Genomic DNA, 16,559 nt, shown 5'->3' with positions numbered 1-16,559 from the left:
TGCAATAATTGAGGTTTCGATTTAACACAGTTTTCCTAAACAAACAATGACTCCTATAAACTTTTTTCTGTGTATGACTTTCAAAACTTTTAAAAGCATACGTCTAAACATTATCGAAAGTAGATTTCATAGGAGAAAGAGAGATTTTCAATTATATTATATTAATTATCTTGATCTTTATTTGACTTACAATGCAGAGTCGCATATACCAGGTGTTATAGGCGGAGGTGTTGCTGCTGTCATAGTTGTAGTGCTCATAGTGGTAGCGGCTTTCGCAATTTACAAGTAAGTCTTAATCTAACAAGATATAACATTATTATACATTTAGATTTGAAGTAAACTACAACCAACCTTTTTTTCTTTTGAAAGAATTACTTTAACATTGTTATTGCCAACATATAATTATAGTGATCCTATGTCTAGATAACACATCATTTATTGTGTAAAATCTAAATAACTGTTAAAAGTTGTTTTTTTTTTTTTTTTAACTACATAATAATTTTATTCATCAAATATTGCTTGTTACATAAATCATCAAGATTCCAAGCTTCTCTTGACGTACCCTGTTACACTCCACTGACTACCCAGGGAATAATCAGCTGATTAAATAAATTGACATACATGTTTTTTTTACAAAACTCTATTTAACAATTTAAAAACATTATTCATTGATTATGTTTCTTTTAATTGAAAGTAACATTGGACTTGTTGTCTTATGTCCATTACTATTGGTATCTACTCTCTTGATGTATTCATTAATAAAAATTCTGAATACGTCTATGTTTTTTGTTTTCTGCTCGGATACATAATACGACTTATATATTGAAAAACTAATAATTGTAATCAAAAAAATTATTGGGTAATACTTGCTGTCTGTAATTTTGTATCCAAATATCATGTGTTGTAATTTTATTGAAAAAAGTAAATTACTCTTTTTTAAGAGATCGTTTATTTGTTGCCAAAATCTTGTTAAATAAGAGCAATTGAAAAAATAATGAGCATAGTCTTCTTCTATGTTACAAAAATTACACAAACTGTTATTAGTTATTTTCCATTGTAATAAATGCTTTTTGGTTGGTACAATAAACTGTAGTAGTTTCCATCTGTATATTTTAAATTTATTTTCAGGTAAGTATTTGAAAATAAAGTTATATAATAAATTCATATTTGAAGCTTCTTGCAATGGTAAAATTTTGAGCCACCTGTTTATCCCTACTGACGTTTCTTTTTTTCTATTCACTAGAGAGTCATATAACATTTTATTTGAAAACCATGAAGTCTCAAAATAACGATCTTTCCATGTGTTCTTATTTCTTTGGATATTTACTTTACTTTGGACAGAATTTTCTTGTTTTACTATGTCAATCCAATTTTGTGGAATAGATTGTTTCAATTTATGAAATTCAGCAATCCAGTTTACTTTACACTTTAATTTGTTCAAAATAAAATTTTCTGATAGTGACATAGTGTCATCTAGAATGTCGTTCAAGTATATTATATCACTTTTAATCCAGTTTTCAAATATAATTGGTTTCTTATGAAATGTAATAAATTTATTCCCCCAAATTGTTTGTTTTCTTATATCAGCATATGTCACTGCTTGTTTTGTTTGCCCACCCCCAGTCAAAATCCAGGACTTTATTACTTCTCTATAAAATTCTGGAACATATTTAAAATATTCTAAATGTTTTATATCATTTAAATTCATATTAAATATAACTAAAATGTTATTAGACACTTTTAAAAATTCAAAAGGTAAAAGCTTCCAATTGGCAAATTTACCATTAACTAGTCTATATACCCATGATGCTTTGAGCGATATAAAGTAACTTTTAAAATCGACCATTTGTAGGCCTCCTTTTTCATAAGGAAGTGTTATCAGGTTTCTTTTTACTTTGTCTGGTTTCCCATCCCAAATATATTTAAAGCTTCTTGTTTCTATTTCTTTAATATAATTTTCAGGAGTTAAGCAGACACTTCCCAGAAACGTAAATAACGGCAAAATTAATGCTTTAATAATTAGTATTTTCCCTAAAATTGATAGATTCCTTTTTTCCCATGTCTTGAACAATTGCATCATTTTCTCTATTTTACAATTCCAATTTAATTTATTGCATTCATCTTTATCGTGTCCAAAAAACACCCATAATGCTTTAATGGGTTTATCTCCCCAATTTATCCCCGCAATTTTATCTTTACATGATTTCAATTTCCCGATCCATTATCCTTCTGTTTTATTTCTATTAACCAATAGTCCTGAAAATGAGCCAAAAATTTCGATTATATTCATTGCAGATATTACATCGTTTTTATCTTTACAAAATAATGTTGTGCCATCTGCTAGTTGATAAATTTTAATGCTGTGATTTTTCCCATCTAACTTAATAGTGATTCCTTTTACTTCGTTGATGTTCCTTAACTTCAGAGCCATAATTTTAACAGCCAAAACAAACAATAAGGCTGATAAAGGACAGCCCTGTCGGATTCCCCGTGAATTTTTGAAATTTTCTGATACTCACCCATTGTTCATAACACATGTTTGAACATCTGTATACATAGTTTTAACCCACTTAATGAATGATTCATTAAACCCAAAATGTTTCAAAGTTCCAAGCATAAAATCCCATTCTAAAGAATCAAATGCTTTTGTAAAATCCACAAAAACAATTGCTCCCTCTATTTTGTATGTTTCTGAGTAGTCTATTACATCTTGGATTTGTCTCAGATTAAACCCAATTAATCTATTTTTAACATAACCGGTTTGATCCTCATTTATAATTTTTGGAAGTACCTTTTTTAAACGTTGCGCAAGAACATATGACAAAATTTTAAAATCTATATTTTAAGAAGTGATATATATATATATATTGGACGATAGTTTTCTAAAAGTAATGGATCCCCCTTTTTAAATATCAAAGTTAATATACTAGTACGTTGTGAATATGAACGTATCCTGTATTTAATACATTTACAAGTAGTGATTTAAGTTTATTCCAAAAAAATCTATAAAATTCTACCGTAAGTCCATCAAGACCTGGAGATTTATTTAATTTCATTTTAAAGATACCATATGTGCATTCTTCCACTGTAATTTTCCCATCGCACATTAGTTTGTCATTCTCATCAACGGTATTTTCTAATTTTGTATCGCTGATATATTCTTCTGTTAAATCTGTATTTAAACTTTTTTTGCTATACAAGTTTTCATAATAATCTTTTATTTTGTTTAAAAGTTTCTCTTGATCCGAAATTATTTCTCCATTATCTCCCATTAGCTTACTTATAGATTTTTTAACTTGTCTTTTTTTTTTCTAACCCAAGGAGATAAGAATATTTTTTTTCACCTAACTCTACCCATTTTTTTCTAGATCTCACTTGAGCTCCCTTCGGTTTTTCTTCATATATCTTATTTAGTTCTTCTTCAATACTATTTATTTCTTTTTCTATATCATCGTCATCTATGTTATATCTCCGTCCCTTGGTTAACTTTGCTTTATTTTTAAAATAATTTGTGGTTACTTCCCTTACCGTGATTTTAAACCCATCCCATAATAATCTACAATCTAATGTCTCCTTTTCAAAATTATATTTATCTATCAAAGTATTAATCAGTTCTTGGTAATCTTTATCTTGCAAAATTGAATTGTTAATTTTCCAATACCCATTGCCCCTTTCTGATACCCCTGGTTTAAATTTTAGAAATACGCTTTGGTGGTCCGTAGACCGAATAGCAGCTGGTTTAATTTTACAAAATTCTACCAGTGGTAAAAAATCTGAACCAATAAAAATTATGTCAATTCTACTGGCTTGTGACTTATCTCCTCTTCTCCATGTGAATTGCTGTTTATTTTCATTTAAGTTTCTCCATATATCTGTTAGTTTGTTAGATTTAATCAAGTTTTTTAAACCATGTACAGGTTGAGTAAATTTACATGGATGAATAGATTTTCTATCAATTGGTTTTATTGTCTCGTTAAAATCGCCCACACGTATTGCTATTCCTAGACCGTGTTCCTTTAAATTATCGCTGACTTTTTTAAAGAAAGAATTTCGAGATGTTTTACAGTTGGGTGCGTAAACATTAATAAATGTAAAAATTGAGTTATTCATCTGCACATTGATAAGCACTGATATTCCGTCCCTATCAATAAATTTATTAATTAGTTCGTAGCTTAATGATTTTTTAATTAGGATAGCTACGCCCCTACTAGCCGCAGTACCATGACTACAAAACACATCATATTCTGTTTTACTATTTATATCCCTTTCAATAATTTCATCAAAATGTGTTTCTTGCAAAAAACTTATGACACTTATACAGAAATGACAATGAAAGTTGGTAATCATCAAAGTATATCAAAGTTGAAATCAGTATAATAAATTAAATAACACATAGCTGAAAGGGTAATAGACAGATTGTTACCCATTGAAAAACAATGTCAATCTAGGCTTCGCCTCAGTCGACAATGTTTTCCCGGGGTAACAATCTGCTCTATCACCCTCTCAGCTCTGTGTTTTTTATGTAGTATCAATCAAATGTCAAATGTATTGGATGTTCGTCAAAGGGAAGTTAATGGCACATTGGAACGTAAATCAATGTAACTTATTTACTAAAAACGAAATGACAGACATGAACCAATGACAACAACTGACGTTTTATTCACAAATGACACATTATATTTATAAATTAGTTTCATTAAAAATGCCTTCACGAAAGACTGCGTTCTTATCCGATTCTTTTTCAAGCTATAATAAATTGTATTCAGATCTTGTAGATGTTATATGAACCAATATACAAATAAAAAGTAACGTCAAAACATTAACAACGATTTGAGAATGGTTGATTACAATGTTGGTATTTGTATATTCAGAAAGGACACGAACAAATTTAAAAGTCATAACATTTTAGTAAACCTGCAAACTTCGTCTCGATCTTTTCAATTATGCCAATTTGAACTGAGTTTAACAGTTAATTTCTATATAAGCTAATGTTGGTAAATCTCCAAAGTAAGGAGTTAAGCGCTCAAAATTATAATTACAGCCCCAAAACACACACTTTTTTCAGGTATCTGTCTAAAGTGTGGAACCTATAGCGAAGTGCTTTTCATTGATTCATGTCTGTCATATTTCGTCAATTGTTTTGTTAAAGATAATGACATTTGTTTTCTAGTATGAATTGTTTCATTTTTTTCATGTTGGTGCCTTTTATATCCGATTATTCGATTTCCGTATGTATTTTTCTCATTGCCGGTGGCCGTACGGTTACCTTTAGTTGCTTACATTCACTTCATTTGAAAATCTGGACATTTGTCTTACTGGCAAACACAGAAGGAGACATTAATAGTTACAATGTAAATTAAAATCAAATTAGAAGATTATCAAAAACAAGTTCTACAGTATGATTAAAGTTAATTTCAAACCTTTGGAGTAATTTTTTTACTTTGTAGGCACAGATCACTATCAAGACAAGATGAAGTTCGGATCGATACAGCAACTTACGGTGAGCAAAGTGGTGTGTATACATTGAAAACGTCAGTTTAACAGTAATTGTTATATAAACCTTGATTTTTTTAGAAATATAAAAGAGGTTCTTGTATTGATCATTTTAAAGAAATTCTTGAATCAATGCATGTATATATTCAAAAGTAAGATCTCTTTTATAAATACAAGTTTTTTTTGTATTACGAATCTATAACGTATTTTTTCCATTTTTTTGTCGGTCGCGATTTTGATATCTTTCGAGTTTGTTGTCTATTTTAACCGGATCGGGACATTGATAAACAATCAATACAGAATCATGGTGAACGTGAAAACAAGTTGATAGAGCAATCTCATTTTGTGTTTCATATTCTTCATGAGTTCCCAATGTTATCAATGTCTTCTTGTTTTTGACAAGTGTCTAGAGGAACTCCGATACATATGAAAAAAGGAAGACGTCGACAAGAAGAGGCACACAGTTTGTTCCCATAGGAATGCCGCCAATTTGCTTGTTTTATGGTTTATATCTTGTCACCATTGGTTATGTTTCAAGCCACAAAAAAATACTTGTTATAATACATGATTTTTGCTGATGTTTATTTATGTGTCTGGTAATATAAAATAACTTGGTTTGAAAATTGGTTAGAATGATAGCAAATTACAGAGTTATCTCCCTTTATTCGTTAATTTCTAGTGCATTTCACCAAATTGCATCTGCTATTACCAGAACAGAAAATGGAAATGAATGTTATTTTTGTGCATAACTACATATTATGAACTAAAATCAATGTCAAATTGAGTGGTTTTTTTTTGTCATGTTTTCACCACTGCCTGATTCTTAGGTAGACTGGCACTTAATAAGTTATGCTATTATAATTACAAAAAAATAGCTGACCAGCCTTTGCAAAACAAATTTCTATAATTTTTAGCGAAATTGAATACCAACATCTAAAATTAACAAGCAAAATAGCGTCAAACATGCAACTTATTTTCTGTTCCTAGTCAGAGTATCTTACTATCAAAAGTTACCATGCAATTTTATCGCCATTAAGTATTCACTATTGGATGAGAACTTGATTAAATGTTGCTGGTTACAATATCTTTTAATAATTACTGATAATGATCTTGCAATTGTTATGGTATTCAATAAAAAAAAAATAGATGACACTGTTTTAGAGTAGCTCGCTCTTTACTGTTCTAAAATCACTTGCGTTTCAACAGAAATTTCTTATTTACAATTTATTTACAACTTTAATATTGCTTTATTAATTGATTCTTTGTGGAGATTTTCTTATTATAGAATATCTTTATACATTAAGACAAATCTTTGTAAGTATTGATAATACATTCCATTATTATTTTATTAGTATTTAATCTAGACGTTAAGGATGTTTGCTTGTCATGTTTTGGAATTTTTGTCAGATTTTCGAAATCCTCTGGTTTTATCCATTTGAATGCTTTAAAAAAAAAAACTTGCCCATAAACCCCCATTTTTCTTTTCATTAATAGTTTACATGTATAATTATACGCCATTTGTAAAAGTTTTATAAAATTTTATTTATTTTTATCAAGGTTTTGAGAACTGTAACTGGTCAATGATAAAGCTATGAAAAAAATCAAGAGATAACATTTTCCCGCTGAAATTTTAATGGCTAATATCTCGAAAACAAACACATTGACCCTTATTTTGTTTTTACTTTTTTTTTATTCCTCAATTGATGCCCTATAAATATATACTAGTCTTATGAAAAGTAATTTATTTTGAAACTGAGCAGGAAACTTCCTAAAGGAGGATGAAATTCTAACAGATGATTGTGATATACATATTTCTTGCAGAAAATTTGAATAGTACAACCCATAACCCACATCGGTAAGTTTGTATAGATTTCGTTATGAGTTCACAACTCTTATTTTTGCCTCTCTTTGTAAAAAGAGAGGTTAACCCTCTTGCTGCCGACCGTTTTTCAAGGTTGCATTTCATATGCCGGAAAATACGACAGCTCAGCGTTTGTGACGTTACAAGCCAAACAACGATGTCATTCGATATATGACGTCACGACATAATGACCATTATATTTGGGACCCATCGGAGAAAAACATAACCCTGTTTAATCTTTGTTCTTTTAATTGAAAGAGATACAGCATTGATGAGAAGCTTCCATGAATTTATCCATGGACATATGTGTCCCTCCGGCAGCAAGAGGGTTAAGACTTATTGAGCAACACGAATCGCAAAACAACAGGGATGATAACATATATGCTCCGAGACATAATTATCAAAGTTTTTAATAGTGAACAAGGGAAATCACTTCGAGCATATTTCTACATTTTATTTGAAATGTCTTGCTCATTGAAACATGTCAACTGTGATCTAGTTAACGAACTCCATTTAAGTTCCGTATTGTATTGCGAATGCATTCATTCAATGAAATAAATTTGAAAGATATAATTATTCTAAATGATTATTGTATCTAACACTAACATTAGGCACAAGACACTTAATTATCTACCAGATACATTCATAATGTTATCCCGCACCATTTGTCAAATAATTGGATCTATTAATCTTCTAAATATAGAATAACCATACATTGTCTCGAAATATCAAGGTTATTTGTACAAGGCTTAGAAACAGGTAGGAAGCGAGGCTGTGCCGAGCAATTCTACCTGTTTCGAGCCGAGTACTAATAACACATTGATATTTCGAGACAATGTATGGTTATTCCTTATATACTGCAACTCTTAAAACTGTTCTAAATGAAGTATTTTGGTTAAAAAACATCATTTCTGAATTTGAAGCGGACGACGTTAAATTTCCACGAACCTGTATGTTTTATTGACGTCATAAATAAAACTCTACGGAAACACATTGTCAACGTCATAGACAAGATGATATACGGTCAGTGACTGTATATCACATATGAATATACGGTCAATGCAATTTGATTGCTCAAATAGCACAGCTGCAGTATATTTTAAAATAATCTGTTTGCAATGGAATATTTTCTGACCGTTTTGAAAAAAAAAGAAATTCTCCTCACTAGTGAAAGATCTGTTGTCGGCAAATGATTGGTTGAAATGTAATATTTGACATTACACTCATAGATATATTTGCCATGATTAACTATTCAATATGAATGTCAAACATAATTTTGTATTTCAAATATGGCCCACCTTCGTCATTTACAAATGATTCAGATGCAAACGTTAAAAATGAATTCGTAACAGATGATATTGTCAACAGATTACCTAAATAGGTATAGGAAGATGTGGTGTGGGTGCCAATGAGAAAACTCTCCATCCAAATAACAATTTAAAAAGTAAACCATTATAGGTCAATGAACGGCCTTCAACACGGAGCCTGGACTCACACCGAACAACAAGCTATCACGGGCCCCAAAATTACTATTGTAAAACCATCCAAACGGGAAAACCAACAATCTAATTTATATAAAAAAACGAGAAACGAGAAACACTTATCAATTACATAAACTAACAACAACTACTGTACATCAGATTAAGCATGATTCTCTAATTTTGAGCCATTTTCACAATTTCTGTTTTGAAAAAAAAAAAAATTTCCTCACTAGTGAAAGATCTGTTATCGGCAAATGATTGGTTGAAATGTAATTGTGACATTAAATTTTCTTGTTTTCTTCTGAATTTTCTTATTGTGACGTCATGAAAAAAGGCGACAAGTCTGATGACGCCACATCAGAAGTACACAACTTTCCTCAAATCTTTGAAAATGTAGGATAATAATCATAAGAGAAACAGACTCCTCACTGTCACTCGTTTATTTTGATATTTTCCCACTCTCAACAGTTAATTTTTTATTCTTTAAAGAGTCTCAATGGCAAAGGTATCATAATACACTTGTTGCAGTTGTGGAATTTATATTTCTTTCTCGCAACGTGACTAATTTACTGTCTATGATTGTTTTACATTAGCATAGATATTCTTTAAAATTAACCGCAAGAAGAATATATTGTCAACATTTTTTTTTCATATATGCTAGTTATTTTGTTATTATAGAACTGTTGTCATTTTGTATTTTCCTTGCTTTCCATTTGATTTTGTAGAAACGAGCAGCAGTATGATGACCTTATAAGAATGGAACCTTCGTATACATATCAGGATCTGATCACGCCTACAGTATCAAATGAGGCTTCATCTACCTATCAGGATTTGATCACGCCTACAGTATCAAATGAGCCTACATCTACATATCAAGATCTGATCACGCCTACAGTATCAAATGAGGCTTCATCTACCTATCAGGATTTGATCACGCCTACAGTATCAAATGAGCCTACATCTACATATCAAGATTTGATCACGCCTACAGTATCAAATGAGCCTACATCTACATTTCAGGATCTGATCACGCCTACAGTATCTCTTTCAGTGTCAAATGAATATGAACAAGTTGATAAAGCATATATTAATCTGACTTAAAAATATAATACAGTATACAAATGTGTATTTAAAAAAATGTATAACATTTTTCTCTGACTGTTTATGACGTCATTACATTATATGGATGTTAGATGTGGACTGATTGATATTTTATTTACGTTACATAATACTGTTTGTATCATCTGTTATTGGCTTTACAGTAATTGTGAGTACTTTCAGATGTGTATTTTTGTCTTCTTTTTAAGGATGTATTTAAACACCCTTCCATTTCTCTCTGTGTTTCGGTTCAGATAGTGTTCATTTGGTGAGTTATGCCTTTTCAAATGATTTTATATATTTGGTTCTTATGAATGACAGTTACACCGCTGTTCCTGGTTAGGCGACGGTTGGCGCATTTAAACAATTTGAATTCCCAACACACTATGTATGTGCCTTTCTCAAGTCAGGAGTCTGTAATTGTAGGGTTTTCGTTTTGCCCTTTTTCTCATATTTTTTTTATTTGACAAAGTTTGTTATTGTTTTGGCCTTTTAAACAACTGTCCAACTGCGCCTTCAAAATTGTTAATCCCACTATTCTTTGTGTACATATCTCGAGTCTGGGACTTTTGTATATCAATGGTCTTCGTTGGTTCATGTTTGCCATATGTCTTTTTTGTAAAGTAATAAGTTATACATAAAAATTCAAACGAAATTGGAAAGTAAGTTTTCTCAATTTAATAGTTTCAAATTTTAAGTGATGGTGTCAATTCTAATTGTTGAATGCCGTATTGTGACCTTTAATTACTTGCATCTATTTTATTCGAATTGATGGGGATAGTTGTTTCTTTTGCAATCATACCACATTTCCTTATTTTACTTATATAACCAATAAATAATTATATTGATGTTTTCACTGCCTTTTCATATATTTCTTACGAACGTGATCTACCGATTGAGACTATGTTACCGGTATGGTAACGCCTGAGATCATCCCAGTTTATTGTCGGGTTCGTGTCGATAAGTGTTTAGTTATCTTTAATTTGTTGTGTCTTGTGTACTTTAATTGTTTTTTTGTTTGTCTTTTTTCTTTTTACACCATGACGTTGTCAATTTATTTTTCGATCTATGAGATTGTATGTCCCTCTGGTATATTTCACATCTTTTAATATAGACAGCAAAGAAAAAGTCAGCAAAAACAATGAGAAATAATTATTTATATATTAGGTAAGTATATAAAAGATGGACTTTAATACATGTATGTACATCATCAGTGCAAACATCAATGTATTTCAAGGGTCGTTACTTCGCTATCACTCGTGGTAAAATATCTAGAATAAAGGGCTAACCCGTGGTAAAATCAGTATAAATGCAAGCTAGCCCCCATTAATTATTTCTTAAATATATAGAATATTGCAATATTTGTTAGATGTCTTTCACTGCATTGTACTGTATTATATACTTAAGCTATAATGGCGATTACTCAGTTGGCTGTATCATGTTGGTCTAGAAATAAATGGAAACACATGAGTTGTAAACGTTAATTCTTTAAGTTTTTTTTCTTCAGGTATTCAAATAAAATGGCGATACTAGTATGGAGTAACTCCAGATATTATTACGTCAAAATAAAGCGGAGAGAGGTTTTAAAATGCAATTTGTCGTACATTTCAATGATAAGTTGTTGTACACTACCGATGTTGTGTCTTTGTGTTTCACATACTTTTAAAGGCAAATAATAAAATTATGGTCTATTGTCGTTAACTAAAAGTCTTACAACTAAGCCCAAGAAAAGTTGAAATTATCTCCTGCACCACTTCGAAAACACCATATTTACAAATTAAACTGTCACATTAATTAAATTGTGTTATTTTACAGATACACATGGTTTCTTAATCAATCGATAGGTAACTATTGCTGCTAGAAGGGATAATATCAATATACAAAATACCAAACAAGAACTTTGTATTCAATAAATGTGCTTTTGACTTTTTTTCCGATAAACTGCAAAATTAAAATATTTTCAAAAACCATGTTTAAAAATTATTAGGTTAATCCGGATAAGCAACATACAAAAATATTTCCAACATAGCACAAACACAAAAAAAATAGAGGGCGAGGTCAATCCAATATGTGCCTTAAACTTTTAAAGTTTAACAATTCTGAATTTTAAAAATAATTGTGTTTGTTAAGTAGTAATATCAGTTGTCATATCAGTCATATCAAGTCAGGAATATGACAGTTGTTATCCATTCGTTTGATGTGTTTGGACTTTTGATTTTGCATTTTGATTTTGGATTTTCCTTTTGAATTTTCCTCGGAGTTCGGTATTTTTGTGTTTTTACTTTTTTCTGAAATGACAGATTCATAACCCTTCTTAACCATTTTATAATTGACAGAAGATATGAAATTTTTGTGCATGGATGTAGAACTGTTTAAGTGAGTCATAATTTTATTAACAGCTCTAATTTTAAGTGTAATTTTCATGTTTGAAATAATTTGATCAGGATTGTATAGTATTGAAATACACCAATATTGTTTCTTTTGATTTCTGAATTTATACAGAAAAGTGCATCGAATGCCAAAAAAGTAGTTCAGTTACATTTTAACTATAATATCCATTTCTTATTCTAATTTGAATTATACTATAGTGTAATCCTTCCGTCATAGTTGTAGAAGGATTATTAACATTGGATTTACTACCAGGTCATTGAAAGGTAAAGACCGCTACTTAGATTTTTTTTTAAATTTTCCATTGTTCTTGGGTTATGTATGTGTTTTAGCATGTTGGAATAATATTTTTGATTTTTATGGTTTGCCGTAAATTTATGCCCAACGATAAAATGTATATAAAACTAGTGACTCATAATGAACTATCACAATGTACAAGCTTATATAAACTTCCTTAATAGTTTTAGATTTGATTGTGCATCGTTTATTAATTAATTCATTTGTATACTTACAGATATATTACAATGTGTTAATAATAAATATAAAAAATGTAATAGAGGGCAATAGCAGAACAATAAATGTTCTGACACTTATAAGTATTAATACTGAAGGTTTCAAGGGTCATAACTCATAAACATTTGAAACATTATCCTCGATTTTGTCTAAAGAAACAATGTTTATCATTTTTAAAGTCAAAGTAAGAGGCAGTGTTTTTTTTCTTTCTTTCAACATGACAAAATGAGTTGAAGTATGAATAACAAATAAAGAATACATCTTTCATTATTAATACTACATCAGCTTTACTTACATTTATATGTAATTTCTTTATGAATTTCTTAATAATTTTATATAAGTATGAAATTGCAAATATAAACATGGAAAAAAGTATTGCAACACTTTCATTTTTTAAAACTTGAAAAATCAGCCTCTTATTTTGGATGGAATATGATAAAATAAATGTAAAATCATAGTGAAACATAGTTAATGATAACATTGACATCAAAACGAACATAAAATATATGAAAACAATGTTTTATCTAACCACAATTTTGATAACGAAATGAAGTGTATTTTGTACCCAAAAAAATGCATTTTACAACTTTACTGTAGTTAAACTGTCAGACATTTCAAAATTATTCTTAAAATGATTGTTCACATCATGGTTGATCGTTATACGCCAAAGAATTAGTACTTTATGAGCAGCCTCCATTCAAACGGATGACCGCCTCTTAACGTCTTCTGATTCCTGCTTAAGGTCGACTTATTTGTTGCTAAGGTAGCAGCAATCATTCTTGATGAAGGGCATTGTTTATTTCATGACGGGCTAGAACTTAGGTGTCCTTTCGGTCACTTTACGCCTAACTTTTCCCCATGTATGCAAGATTTGGTTCAAATCCGGGCTACGATCGAGCCAAGGAAGATGAACAGAATTCTATTGTAACAATGGATCATCCTCCTCGATGCTTATTTCCAGTTTTGGCGAGTTCTGCACTACATAAGATACGGGCAATTGTGTGTATATTCGTAAGCAAACGATAACGAGTAGCCATCAATCGATCTCGAACATTTCTTGTTTAAAGTTCAGGCTCCTGTTTTGCCACCACTCTCTTTTTGGGATTGTATTGTTTGCAATGGGTTTCCTTCTGAACAGCCTTCAAAATGCTTGATTTTCCCTAGCAGATGTTATAGCGGGATGTTATAGGGGGTCTTTTTGATCTCGAAAGGTCTTTAACATCGTCTGTTGCCTGCTTTTTATTCTCAAAATGACTTATAGTGGAACAGTGATGACCAACTATACGTGCAATTGTCACAGCGACGTACCTGCTTCTTTCATGCTGATAATCTGCCATCTTGCTGCAGTTAAAAGTTGTGGATGACCAATTACACGGTGTCAATCCCATAACTTTATAAACTTTTTTTATTTAAAATGAGGATAAAAACATCTGTTTTATTTTTTACGGGTACAGTTGTTGCATGTGCAGAAAAGAATTTATCGAGCCGATATTTATTGATAAAACTCAGGTGAGATTCAAATAAGGCTTAACTAGTTCTACTTCGATAAATTATATCACAAAACAAATAAAGATTTTTAGTGTTGCAATACTTTTTCCATGTGTATAGATATATATAGGTTGCACTTTTTATAGATATAGGGCGTTTTTCAATAAAAACGTAATTTCTTGTCCAATCCACTTTTTAAAAGATTAGTTTGATCTTTGCAAGTACTTTTTTATGCAGTCAGTACATTGAATTATATTTAACATTTTTAAGCAAAGAAACAGTTTATTTTTTAGAAGGATTAATAAGATGTTCATTCCTGAATGCTCCAAAACAACCAAAATGGCATGTCTCTAGACCGCCTTCTCGACATTCATGCTCTAAAATATCGTAAAACAATGTAGAAACAAATGTTATTTTTACTTCATATAAGTTCTTAAATAGTAGTGGGGAATTGGGTATTCTGGCGATCTTTTACTAATGTTAACCCTATGGGGAAAAGGTAGCCTCCTAAGAGGTAGCCTCCCGATGTGAGGCTAATTTTTATGACGTCATTTTTAGGTATTCCGACATTAATTGTTTTCATTGAATAATGTATGTAGATGCTTATCATTTTTCAGGTATGTGCGTGTGTGTGTGTGTGTGTATTTGTCTGCATTGATTCATGGTTTTGCTCATGTCAATTTTGATCCCCCCTTTTTTTTTATTTAGTGATTGTATCCCTATTTTTTTTTTATTTTTTTTATTTTTTTTTTTTTTTAAGTTTCGGCTTCTTGGTACCACACTAGTAATAATAATAACAATGGTTTTGTACAATATTTAATATCTCCGTCAATTCAGACAAATATGGGTTGGAGAGCCATCCGCATGATGTCTTTACAATATAACAAAATCATATAACTATTTTATACATCGAGATAAAAGGATTAAAGAATTGTCTACAACTCAACAGTATCTATAACCTCACGAAAGGGCCAACAGTATGCTATCTTTCGTGCAGGGGTGTAAACTGTTGAGACCTGAAGTTAGTCTTTCAAAGTCAACTCTCTCAAATATTAGATAAATCGCGAGCTTTAATCCAAGAATTGGATTTCTTTGGCCAGTGAAACCATTTCACATAATGTTGTTTGTTGGGTCCTTTGCCTTTCGTTTTGAGGATTTTTCAACTTTCCACATATCGTCTTCCCGAACATCCAGTTTTTGCACCTCTGACTGGTAGAAGGTTCCAGAAATTTCGTCGTCTTGAAAATCAATAAGTCGATAAAATGGGAGTCCACTACGTAATATTCTTTGAGATATTTTAAATATCTCTCCGCTCCATTTCTCATCGTATTCCCGGGTAAAAGGATTTCTCATGTATGTAATCCGAACTTTATCACCGATTTTGAAACGGAAAGGTTTTCGTTCTTTCTCTCTCTTAGGTTGCAATCTTTTCGGCCATTACATTTTCCACCAAAGGTTGGTCTCTTTAGATGTGGTGACTTTATCTGGTGCCATGCCAATCGTTCTATGGAAGGTCTTATTGTAACTGTTAGCAAAATTCTGTAAGTTATCCACATAATCATATGACTGCTTACTGGTGATAAATCTCATGATTTTTGATTTAATAGTCCTGATAACCCTTTCAACGTTATTAGCTTTGATTTCTGTATTTTGTGCAAATAAATGTTGAATATTTCTCTGTTTTAGGAGAGATTTTACTAATCTTGATCTGAATTCTTGTCCTTTATCTGTTCTTATTCTGTTTGGTGATCTTCCTTCTGATAAAACGTGTTTTAAAGCAGTCGCCACGGATTCGCCTTTCTTATTCTTTAGAGGTCTTAGCCATACATGTTTGGAGAATATGTCAATAACCACCAATATGAAATTGAATCCACTGTTAAATTTCGAAAATTTAGACATGTCCATCAAATCGATATCCCATTGGTCGTCTATTCCAATAACGATAACTCTGTTCCGCTTAAACGACCTTTTTAAGGGTCTTTGTAAACTGTATGGTTCCTGTCGTTGCAGTCATTTGCGTATTTTATATTTACTGAGAACGAATTTTCAATCTGTTCGAAAAAATCTGTAAAGTTTATCAGGCCCTGTAAAACTCGCTGGGTTAGCTGGATTGTAATAAATATTTCTCAAGTACTTTTCCCAAGAGGCCATCTTTTCACATATAATGACGAATATAGAATGATATACAGAGTTCAACGTTCTCGTATTTATATAGTTGAACTTTCATCGTCTTCATC

The sequence above is a fragment of the Mytilus trossulus genome, chromosome 1 (assembly GCF_036588685.1).
Source record: "Mytilus trossulus isolate FHL-02 chromosome 1, PNRI_Mtr1.1.1.hap1, whole genome shotgun sequence".
NCBI lineage: Eukaryota > Metazoa > Mollusca > Bivalvia > Mytilida > Mytilidae > Mytilus > Mytilus trossulus.
The sequence above is the reverse complement of the archived record's forward strand: the minus strand, read 5'-3'. Positions refer to the sequence as shown.